The sequence below is a fragment of the Photinus pyralis genome, unplaced genomic scaffold (assembly GCF_008802855.1).
Source record: "Photinus pyralis isolate 1611_PpyrPB1 unplaced genomic scaffold, Ppyr1.3 Ppyr1.4_LG7, whole genome shotgun sequence".
In the NCBI taxonomy this organism is placed as follows: domain Eukaryota; kingdom Metazoa; phylum Arthropoda; class Insecta; order Coleoptera; family Lampyridae; genus Photinus; species Photinus pyralis.
The window spans coordinates 5150375-5162499 of record NW_022170738.1 but is presented as its reverse complement, the minus strand read 5'-3'; the positions used below and the strand labels follow the sequence as shown (position 1 = coordinate 5162499).

Genomic DNA, 12125 nt, shown 5'->3' with positions numbered 1-12125 from the left:
AGGCTTCTCTTCAAGATGCACTTCAGCCACGTCCTACAAGCATATTAATCGGATATTTTGCTCGGGGCTATATGCCCGGAGCGATATTCTGATTGTAAACCGAAACGTAGTAGTCTTGAATGTTTGTGAAAAACTGGGTATCAAGTTTATCTACTTACCAAAGTTTTGTACGATACGCGCGAAAATCGTTGTGTAGTTGTAATTTTTTTCAACTTTTTCGAATATTCAAAATTGTTGATGAAATAAAATTAAAACACAAAAGTTTTGATTTGAAGTTATGTGATGGTCTTTTTTCAGAAAAGTAGAGTAGTTTGAATTATATAAAAAAATGAGGAGATGAGGTACAAAATGTTAATTTTCGCTAAGTTCAAATTATTATTCAATTTTAAAAGCGATTGCTGTTTTCTGATATTGAACTTTTATATGTATATATGGAAGATAGCACGTGTGTGGTATATGTTTCAAGATAGAGATTGTAAAAAAAAAATCGAATTTAATTTTATTTAATTAACTTGTTCAATTTTCTTAGTTTTTTCTTATAGCCAAGTAGTGGGTAATGATCCTGTACCATTTCCTCAGAACTTGCAAATTTTTGTTACGAGTTTTTGGATGTTTTGTAAATCGAGACAATCAGAAAATTCAAAGTAAAGACAGAGATTTTAATTAACCTTTTTTTATCGACATAAAATTAAACTTGAACAATAAAAGATTGTTTATACCCCTCGTTAAATCTGTTTATTATATATACATGACCAATTGTAAATTAAGTCCCTATATCTACCATAATACTGTCTATAACAATCAGACATACTAACAATATTTATACAAATCCTTTCGTATAAGTTTAAGTAATTAAAACTAACATCTACAAAATAACTATTATTAAACAACTCAATATCTATATCATCCTTAATTTTATTTAAACTACCTATTAGAGTACCTACAAGTTCTTGACTGGAAATTAAATAACTATTTATGTCTCTCACTCGTTTAACTAACTCTGCGTCCGTTTCTTTTTCAAGATGTAGTAGGTCTCTACCGAGATCATCTAGCTTCTTCTTTTTCCACGACAATTCCGTTTGGATATCGATTGGTAAATTAATCCATTCAGAAGGTCTCCGCAGCATTTTTTTAGCACACAAATTGTACAACGTGTCATTTGGTACGGGAACGACGGCACGTTCTAGCATTGTATCTATGCTACACCAAAAAGATTGACATTTGAAGACAAAGTTTTCAAAAAAGGACGCACTCAATTGATTTATGGCACTATAACACATTGACAACTCTTCAATATTTAAATTGTATTTTTCGTTTAATTTTTCCAAATTTTTTACACTTACAGATAAATTCAATAGGCGTACTAGGTCTTCCATTATAACCGTATATAATGATAAAAACCAAATTACATAAACAGACAAGTATGCTCTTTTCTTTATATTGACACTACCCTACTACCTACAAATTAAATAACAGTACTCGAGGTCAAAGTCCAAGACCATGACCTTGGGGAGGTCAAAGTCCAAGACCATGACCTTGGGAAAAACCCAATGCTACGACAAGTTCATAGTCCAAGGCCATGACTTGAGGAAACCCATTGCAATGGCCTCGGGAAATACCCAAATAAGAAATGTACGCTCTAATTTCAGTTAGTATTTGACTACCGACTCATTAACATCACCTAACGTATTGTTACAAGTTGTATTAGCCTCGCATAATCTACTGCAGTTTACGTAATTATACAGTGCTAATCTATGCATCTCTCTCTTTCTTATGTGTTAGGGTGTGTGTGTGTGTGTGTGTGTGTGGATAAACTTGGAAAAAACAAGGATTTTCAAACAAAAACTAAGAAAAAGTAAGTACACAAATATTTTCTTGTTTTGCTTGCTTCTCGCTTTGCTTTTTCCTCTTCTTCTTCTTTGTAAAATTTGAAATGTATGGATTACCATTTTCTAAGAGTATGTACTTAGATTAGGTTTGTAATACAACATCTCTTATTTTTCTCTACACCTCTCTCTTTTAAATTCGCTAGGAAAATCCCAGAGCACAATTTTAGTCCAACTCAAATCCCAGAATCCAAATCACACAATCTCAACTCAGCATCCAAGACCACGACCTTGATCCAGAATCCATAATCACAACCCTGCCCCAGGATCCAAGACCATGATCCTGTACCAAAGTCACCGATCTTGGGAAAAACCCAAAACCACGACCTTGGGAAAACCCAAAGCCACGACCTTGGGGAAAACCCAAGGCCACGACCTTGGGGAAAACCCAAGGTCACGACCTTGGGAAAACCCAAAGCCACGACCTTGGGAAAAACCCAAAGCCACGACCTTGGGAAAAACCCAAGGTCAGGGAAAAACCCAAGGCCACGACCTTGGGAAAAACCCAAGGTCTCCGTGACGTCACAGAAAGTGGTGGTCACAGAAAAGTGGTGGGGGGGAGTGCCGGTCTTCTACTGAGGGTACATTTGACAGGAAATAACACTGTTTTTAATTGCTCCGTCGGAGTAGGTGTAATGTCTGCAAAAATATATATATTATACATATAATAAAATAACCTAGGTACAAGACAAAAACTTTCTGTGAATTACCTCAAGACAATGCCAATGAATTACAAACAATTAAAAATTAGCAAACTTAAAATGTAGGTATTATAAAAATATAAAACTTACAAAAGCAAAATTTCTGCCACCAAACTTGTCAACTAAATTTTATAACAGCACAATTTTTTAAATAAATAACAATGAAAATTGAGGATCAAATTAACTAATGCCGACAGGTCGAACAAGCGATTAAAATGATTGTTTTGCGCGGCAAATTACTATAAGTGAAAACAATGACACCTGGCAGTGTTAAATAACGCGGTCTTATCGTATTCTTAGAAAAAAACCTAGTATGTTCAGTTTCCTATGTTAAAAAGCCGCATCTACTTACAACATATCAGGTTATTGCTAAATATTGTAAGATACCCGGTTTTGCTAGTATACAAGGCTATTTTTGGCGTTTACGGGGAAACCTATTAATTCAATCACAAAATGTTTAAAAATCTAAAATGCGGGGTTTCTCTGTGTAAAACATGTTGCATAAATCATCGTTTTATTCGATTGGTGCAAGTATCTCAAGTTTTCAAAAATTTTTGGAGATAACGGGGGTTCTTCTTTAGTAGGCTAGTATATACCTACAGAGACGGGCAAAATTGCTATGTACAGGGTGTGCTAGGACATTTTATTAAAAGGAAATACAAAGGACAATTTATTCTACTTTGGGGACGCAACAAACATATATGCAAGTTAGTTATATCACGATTTTTGGAATATAGCCCCGAGCTAATACGTTTCAAAATTTGGAATGGTTTTTGAGTTTAGTAAACTGAAACGTATTCTTCAAACATCTTCCTAAACTTAAAACCTAAAAATGTATTTAAGAAACAAAGATTTTAATGAATCTGTTTTATAGAGCTACAAAGTTAAACTCGAAAACTTTTTTGCAAGTTCTCAAACTTACGATACAAAACAACAACCACAATCAAGTTATTTCTTCACATTTACTAATCATTTATTTTCATAAATATCTGTGGTGAAATTCCACATAACCCCGGATTTCATTAATTAAATCAAATTTGCAAACAAAACTCACCTAAAATTAAATCGTCATTATTTAGAGCGAGAACCATTATAATTTACATATTTTTGGCTGCGTTGATCAAGACTGTGTATAACTTTGTTTCTAAAATTTGCAAAGTTTGTAACCTATATCGAAGGGAACGTCGTATTTTTCTTCCAATGAATCAGCTTCCTCTTCAACGCTTACATTGTCAATGTCAACGTTTCTAGTTTATCCATAAATCGATAAATTCATTAAAGGTCCTGGTGAAAAAATATAATCCTCGTACAGCGTACTGTACTGTGGTTTTCCATTTTGACACATGGTTCGAGATCATCCTTAAAAACATCCAAACCAATTGCACGCTTTTATTTATAGGTTAATTAGAATTGCAGCCATTTTAATTAATTGGAAAACAAATGAATAAGAAAGAATCAAATTGGTACTTACATTGTAACACGGAATCTAGTGAAAATGAATGTGTTTAAATTACGAGTAGCTTACCACCTAAAATTCCCAGGAGTATTATTTTTTCAATCCCTAGGGCAGCACTATCCTTTAAATGTTTGAAGTGTATAAACATATTCAAAGATTTAAAAGTAAAAATAAGACTTAAAATAGTGGATGAACCCACATCGTTTAAATGCGGGATCGATTTATATGTAGATATGGGTGTCGTTTATCTTAATTCTTTTAAACACCTGTTCATATATCAAAGACCGATCAAAGTCTTTGCAATGTTATGTGATCGACGAATCGGAACGCCGCGTAATTTCTGACATTAGGGCGATCAATCACACTGCTTGATCAAATGGTTTAATGCCATATTTAATCTTCCTAATAGAAATTTTGCTTTTTCGCTTTATGGAACATATTAAATTGTAATTGAAAGGTGACGTATATTAAATGTCTAGTTATGAGGAACGAATACTACGTTAATAGACTCATTAGTATGCTAATTTTCTGTTCGTAAATATCGTAATTATGAATGGCACCAATTCTGAAACGATCAAATTTTATTCGTAATACTTTGCTATACCCACGTAAGATGTTAGTCTGGGTGAATCTACGAAAGGGTAGACTTAGCATGCGTTGTACGTAACTCAGGGATGAAGTTCCGATTTTAAGGAAAAAACTGTTATTTTTTACTCAATATGATTGAGTAATAAAATCTGCATTCCTCGATGGTTTTAATTTTTCAAGGCCAACGTAAAGGATTTTAACATGCAACAAGAAAATAGATACCTAATTAACTCAAAACGACGTCCTGAAGTAAAATATTTCTGTTTTATCCTTGAATATTTTAAACTGACATCAAATTAGTAGGTACTAATAATAAATAACACATTTTGCAACATTACGGTCTTTACTTCCTGTTTTCACAGGTCTAATAGTCATTCGGTCGTTACAAAACATAAACCAGGGGTATGCCACTAAAAAAAACTTGGAGGTTGACATGTCTCATTACAGACCTTTTTTATTGCAGACATCTTCGGAACGGAAGTAGACATTAGGTTTAAGGGATGCCGCCCATCTTGGTTAGCGTCGAGTTGTTCTCGAAGGCCTGCACCCTCAACCCTGGCGGCATCATTTGAATATGCTACGGTGATATGATCGAAATTGAAACGCGAATGTTGTTGGAGACCATCACTTCTTTCAGAACAGGTTAACCATTTAAGTAGCGTACCTGGTATAGAAGCAGATTACGAGTAGAGCGAGTCCCTTCAGGCGTTATTATGTATACCTAGCCCTGCGGCTTGGGAGGTTTTTCTATTTGGTTGTTTTCATCAGGTTTGAACTGAGCTCACTTCTTGGCGTCAACGTTTACATTTTGCCAGGCCAATGCTGATCGTTAATATAGGACGTCACACAGGCCCGTAGGGTCTGGTATTGCTAGTAATTAGATATTTTGTAACGTGTACCGTATTTTGTATTTGTATTGTTTTAGAATATTCATGTATGACTATGTAGTCAATTTGATTATTACCTACTCACTAGCCATCCGTATTTTAAGTAATAGGTTAAATGTACGTAGACCGAATATGCATCGAATAACTTAAGGTACTGAGCAGTTATTATACAATTATAATTACCTACCTACTAGTGCGTTCACTAACAGACAATTTTTTGGCTGCGACGTATTTGTTCAGAGATAAAAAACAAGAGCGGATGTGACGTATTCTGGTAAATATGACCTGTTTGTTCCAGAACATTCTACAATTCTCGGGAACGGTCGGAAGCGTTCGAAAACTTTCGAGAGAGAGGCGATCTTTCTATATAAGCAAATCGTGTTTCGAGTCAGTTCCAATTTCAACGACGAAGTAATAAATAGTTCGCGCTGTTATAAATTGTACGTGTGTGATAAATAATATTTTCACTGTTATCTTTAATTTCTTGTGTAAATAAATAACTCACGTAATTAAATATAAGTAAACATTTACGTTACAATAGATAATTATGTAAACTGTAAAAACATAATTTTCGATTGTTCTCGCCCTTTGTGTAGCATTCCGCCAAAGAATTGCAACCTTGATACAGTTCAAAAACATATCTACCTTGAATGTCACCTTTAGTTGAAATACAAGCAATTGTTGGAAATAAACATGCGAGGCCAGCTTCTATCTATCCACATACAAGCTTAGATCGGAGCAGTTTGACCGAAACATGAAAGATCGGTCCTAAAAGAAATAAATGGGGATGTCCCTAGCGATTGCTTATATTGCGAATAGTTTTTGTTCAAACTTAGCAAACTGTCACAATAAATCAAACCCGTAAAACTTCAAAAGAGTATTCAAACTTTAAAATGATTGGTCGGTCGGGCGGTTGTTGATTCTTCTGTAATATCATGTTTCAATTTCGAATTCCTAAAGTAGATCCAACAACTTATGAATTTGGAATTTATAAATTGGAATGCTCGAATGCAAATTATAAGCACCTGATTCAAATAAAAATTGTGATCCTTCTGAATATTCTGAAGCACGTAACTAAGAAAATATTTTACAAAGTTTTCCTAAAAGGAATAAATGAACGGAAAAGGCCGAATCCTTTCCACCTGCGAAAATGAAAACCATAACGCACTTTCACGAAATAACTGTATAATAATTGCCTTCTATTTAAACTTAACCGGTAAAATTATTCGTGTTCAATTTTATATAGACCTAATTTTGAGTTTTACGCTTAAAGAAGCATCTAATTTATCCGACCCGCTCATCCCTCATTGGAATAGAAACGCAGCTCGCTCTCATAATTTGGAAGTAAAGTCATCATCATAGGTAGGTACATGGGAAAAATTCATCAAATTATAGCATATATGCAAGTAAAGTACAGTTTAGCCAGACGAAGTGCAGGTTAATTAGTTTTAAACTGTGTTAATAACGAAGAGGATGTGATTTAATATAACCCATAAATTAAAGTGGTTGAAAAACGCAAAAGTGGCTCTTTGGTAGTAATAAATTTAAATGTTCGCCATTATTATAAAAGCATAATAGGGTAATTCGTCATGTGGTATCTATTTGTTACGTTACGTATGGAAGATTTAGTAAAGCTAATTTGGAGATACTTTTATTTTCACTTTTGCTTCCTTTATTAATATTCCGCAAATGCAAATTTTTGGTTAACTTTGTTAGACTGTTTGATCACCTACTTTGCTCCCCATCTTCCATGAACTGTTACAGTAATTCAACAACTTCTCAAGTATTTTATCGTCTCTTCTTTATACAACAAATTTTTTCTTTAACATAGATTGAAAACTGTGAACGAACGAAACTCGCGTTTAACTATCTGCGACTTTCTAGAGCCGAAAATTTCCTATATCTATTAAGAGGACAACACGCTATAGAAATCAAGTGACGCAGAAAAGACGTTCATTAATTCCACCAATTAGTTACGGATTTTTATAATTCTCCCAGCTATAGAATTTATCGGAAAATATACCCCTCTAATTTGGACACCCTGTAGATTTTTAATAATGTAATGCCTAAAGTGTTCAAATCTTTGACAAAATACCAAAAATCACAACTTTACCTATCTCCATTGCTGTGTGTAATCTGTAATGGTACGCGGTCAAAATATAACCCAAGAGACGCATACCTAGCTCGCTCAAATTTTTTCTCTCTTTTTAAAATTCCTCTCAGGGTATCACTGGGTTCTGATACAAACAATAATCTAAACATTGACCTTAATCAAAAGCCGTAAATTCCCATGAAATCACTACTCAAAATTTGAATTGAAATTAACAGTCAGCTTAAGAGAAATTTATAAAATCAAACAGAGAAATTAAACTTTACCTGGACCTCAAATAGGGGTTGAAATTGACACACAATTGATTAATAACAGTAAATTACCAGAATTTATTCTAAGACAATAAAAAAATCACATACAAAAACCTGTAAGAAAAAGCTAAGGCTAAGGCGTTTCTAATACACACAATCAGTTTACAAAACGAACAAATAAAAAAATAACAATTTAAGAGACGTCAAGAAAAAATAATTATGTATTCATAGATTAGTCAAATTAATATTCATATTATCTGGTCCGGACAATGGGAATACGGTAAACGGCAAAACAAACACCTTACAGAGCTGCCAATTTTGTTTATGACATAACTTGAGTAATCCAATAACTTGTTGGATGGGATTAACCAATTATTATTTATTTATTTATTTATTTATTTATTTATTGTCCCTCTTGTTCTAGGCCCTCAACAGGCTTACGCCCAATTACAGAGTGACCCGCATAATGCTTTTTAGAGGTGCCCCTGCAGAAGGTCTTAAGTTGTTCTATTCTACTCCGGTATTTACCTTAAGAATTAGGAAAACTGCAGGAAAACCTAATTCGGAGTAGCCGGCAGAATGCTCGAAACTGATCTAAGGAAATTCCCATCTCTGCCACAGATGAAAAATTCACCTCAAACCAGGTTCGAACACCCGACCTCGGGATTTATACCCCAACGCTCTATACCACTGAGCTATAATGCCGTACTGAAAGGTCAAGCCGCCTCCACTCATCCGTTACAGTTGTTCCCCGGCGATTCTAGAAACACGGATTGTCCCCCGTATTGATAAACACCTGCCTTCGTTATCTCGCACATGGCGTTGTTAGTAAAATAAAGCCATTTAATTTATACAATAACGCTTTTACAAAACATCTGGCAGATAAAACTTTATTACATCGCAATTACGATTAAATATTCCCCTATTTATGCGTTTTAAGATTTATGACACTCACTAAATACAACAAATACAATTAACTGGCTTAAACAATTTCTAAATTTGCAATTAAAGAAGCTAACATTAAAGTAACAATTTAACAAATGTTCTAATCCAGTGTCTTTTTGAATAAAATTCCTCCCAGGTCCTATCAAATACATTGAGTCATTTTACATACAGGTTGTCTCGATTCCCGACTGATATTTCTAATGCGTAAACCGGAAGCTACATACGTTGACAACACTTAAATTCTTCATCTTCGGCATTATTTCAATCTAGAGAAACGACACCACAAAATTCTACCGTTAGATCCTCTGCACAAGGTATTGGAAAATGCACTAACAAATAGTGCGATTCTGCCAAACTCTCTGCAAAATTGTTTCCCCCATGCCTGGACATAAAACTACTTCTAACTAGTTTTCTTCCATAAATACGAATTAACAATTCCAAAAACCGTCACGATATGTTGAGCAGCAAAACGATAATGCAAATGTAATTTCAACAGGCTCTTTCAATGTGCTATGTTCTAGCTTCTTCTTTTCTTATTTTCGTAAATGCTAGTGCGACTCTCCAGGCTACGTCTGCTCGTCTTGTGGGGCTACCTTTTATTTACAGGCTGTAAAGTGCCATAGATAACGTATGGAAGCAACATTTTTGGAATATTTGTACCAAATTGGTACCCTAAACAAGCATAGAGGTATTGTACAGCACAATGACACTTATCCGAACACGGGCAAAGAAACCATTCTTGTCAGTTTGTACAAGTTTCGTACAATTCTTCGCAAAGTCAATCTAGGAGAAACAAAAAACAACGTCTTGTATGTTACTAATAACGAATGTTTTAAGTCATATTATACTATCGATAAGGGTTAAGAGAGAGAACTAAATAAATTCGTATAGGTAATGACCTCTTAATATGTAAACAAACACATTGCAAATGGGTTGCTAAAAAAATTAAGTCAACACTACACTTAACTAAAATATTAATGTAATTAATATTTGTGTCTGCTTCTATCATATGGAAAGAGCGCATGCGCACCTTCTTACATTCGATGCTTACACCACGAGCTGGTGCTCTTCTCTTTCACATGGAACAAAACTTTTGTTTCTCTCTCGCTCTCCACATATTATGTTAACAATCCAAGCAGGCTTTATTTGCGCAAAAAGCAAATCTAACCCTTATAAAATTTCAATTTTGTTCAATTTAAGCGCGCCATCATTTTCGGTTTGCCCATTTTCATTCACCATTCTTGTAAATATGTTTAGGGCCACTTTCATAATCACGCAAAAGTCTCACTTAACTAACGTCAACTTTACGTCAAAATTAGGACGGCTGATATGGACGAACCCCTCCATTTCCAGTGGATAGTGGAAGTAATATTGAGTTAAAAACTATAAACATCAATGATATCGATACGGTAGCTTTGTGACGAATACCATAGTATAAATAGTTTGTCTTCTACTTTATCCGTTCTGTAGGTACATATATCTTCCTTCTACTCTACTTCATATGGTTTAAATATGCATGTTATTTATGTACCTTTTAGGAGGGTTTATTTAATAGAGACAAATTTATTTAGTAATATCCACCAATATGGTAGAAGCACGTGCTAACATTTGCCGTAAGCTATGATTAATAATAAATAGTGGAGCTATGGATTAAGATTTAGAGAGCCCTTCGCATAAAGTAGCAAATTTCTTATTTCTAAGTTAGGTAATAGCGGTTCCATTGGATATTTTGATAATTGATGTTTAAAAATCGAGGACATAAGCGCTCCCTACTCCAGAAGGGGTCGCGCTAAAAAAACATTACTTTTCAAAGTCATATTCAAAGCTCGCAATTTTCTATTATAGGAAATTAATTATGATTACCATAACTACGGAAAGGGTGCTTATTAGTAATTACCGTAATGAATACGAGCCTAGAAGGGGAGTAAAGTTTGCGGCATTGTGTAGGTTCTCGGGTAATAATATGTACTTACCTACATACGCACTATGAATAAACGACCGACATTTTTCTCACGCAATTCCGCTTACTGAAATTAAAGACCTAATAAAAGTATTGATGATCAATTAAAACTGATTCTCACGACTTCCGCCTGCCTACTAATTTGACGTGAATATGCAAATGAGGAACAGCTTCTTGATCGCAACGTCCAAATTACCCGCTCCTTACAGGTTACTCGGTATTGTAAGTGCAAGAAAGACTACGGATTTAATCACCGGTTCTTACACGTATCATTACTGCATAATTTCACCCTAGTTTCTATAATTTTTGTTCTTTGCGTTAACACACATTTATTAATCGAGCACATACACACTAACATATTTCTCTTGCAAATCAAGTTATTTTCTAATTAAAATAAAACGAAATTATAAGTTCGAATGAAACTTCCGTTCATGGTGATCTAGGTTTAAAAATGTTATTTATGGCACAAGCGCTCTTTTAAATCCCCGATGTTGGTAGAATGCGTTTAAGAGAATGCCAATTAAGGCGCGATATGATATATTGAAGCCTCGAGTGCTCTTAATATGCAATTTTATGTCCGAGGTATTGATTACAGAAACACTGGAAGGATCAAAATTGCTCATTGTGGGATTTAATTGGAAGAAACTCGATAATTATGTCGATATAATATTGTGTATTGTCCACTTTACTCCCTAATCAAAGTATATATTAATAGTATACTGTCCGAAGATAATCAAGAACCGCAGAAACACGGATTTAAAGTTGATATTGCTTCCGGATGAGCAACCTCCTGTGACATTTATTTTTCTTAATTTTAATTTATTAATTTTTATGGGCAAGTTTCATCCTTATTGTAGGCATTTCTTTGAATGATTCTGACAATGACCCTCATAGGTTATCTTCATTTTCGTATAGGTAGATTATGGGAACAATTTCACTTTTACATTCGACATTGCTTCGTAATTACAAGCACTAAGACGACGATCTTTAGATTTTGATTGTGGGTAGCTTTTACCGAAAATTGTACATTCCTCAAGACTCGGATTTTTGGAGTAGAGGGTCTGCAGCAGTTTTTCTGGATTGGGTAATTGCTATTATTTTTGGATTGAGGAGCATTTTAATTGGATTCTTCCTATCGTTCCTCATCTTACGGATTTCCGGCTCTAAAGAGCAATCAATTTTTAAGAAGATATCTACGTCAGCCCTAATTCTGTTAGGGGTAAGTTCTGTGTTCTTTTTATATATATCTTCAGTGGTAAGGCACTTTTGGTGCCCATTTAGTTTTAGTACGGGGCTAATCAAACCAATTAAGTTCGTGACGATTACACACCTGAGTTCCAT

The 12125-nt window shown here is 34.4% G+C and overlaps 1 protein-coding gene across 1 annotated transcript in view; it reads right to left on the bottom strand.

Annotated features, from left to right (window-relative positions):
- Nucleotides 1-10898, bottom strand: part of LOC116177290 — a 54462-nt gene extending 43564 nt beyond the window's left edge. The window contains exon 1 of the transcript XR_004146643.1: nt 10798-10898. The gene's annotated coding sequence lies outside the window, so the exon portion shown is untranslated. The remainder of the gene's footprint in view (nt 1-10797) is intronic.
- Nucleotides 10899-12125: the final 1227 nt, after the last annotated feature.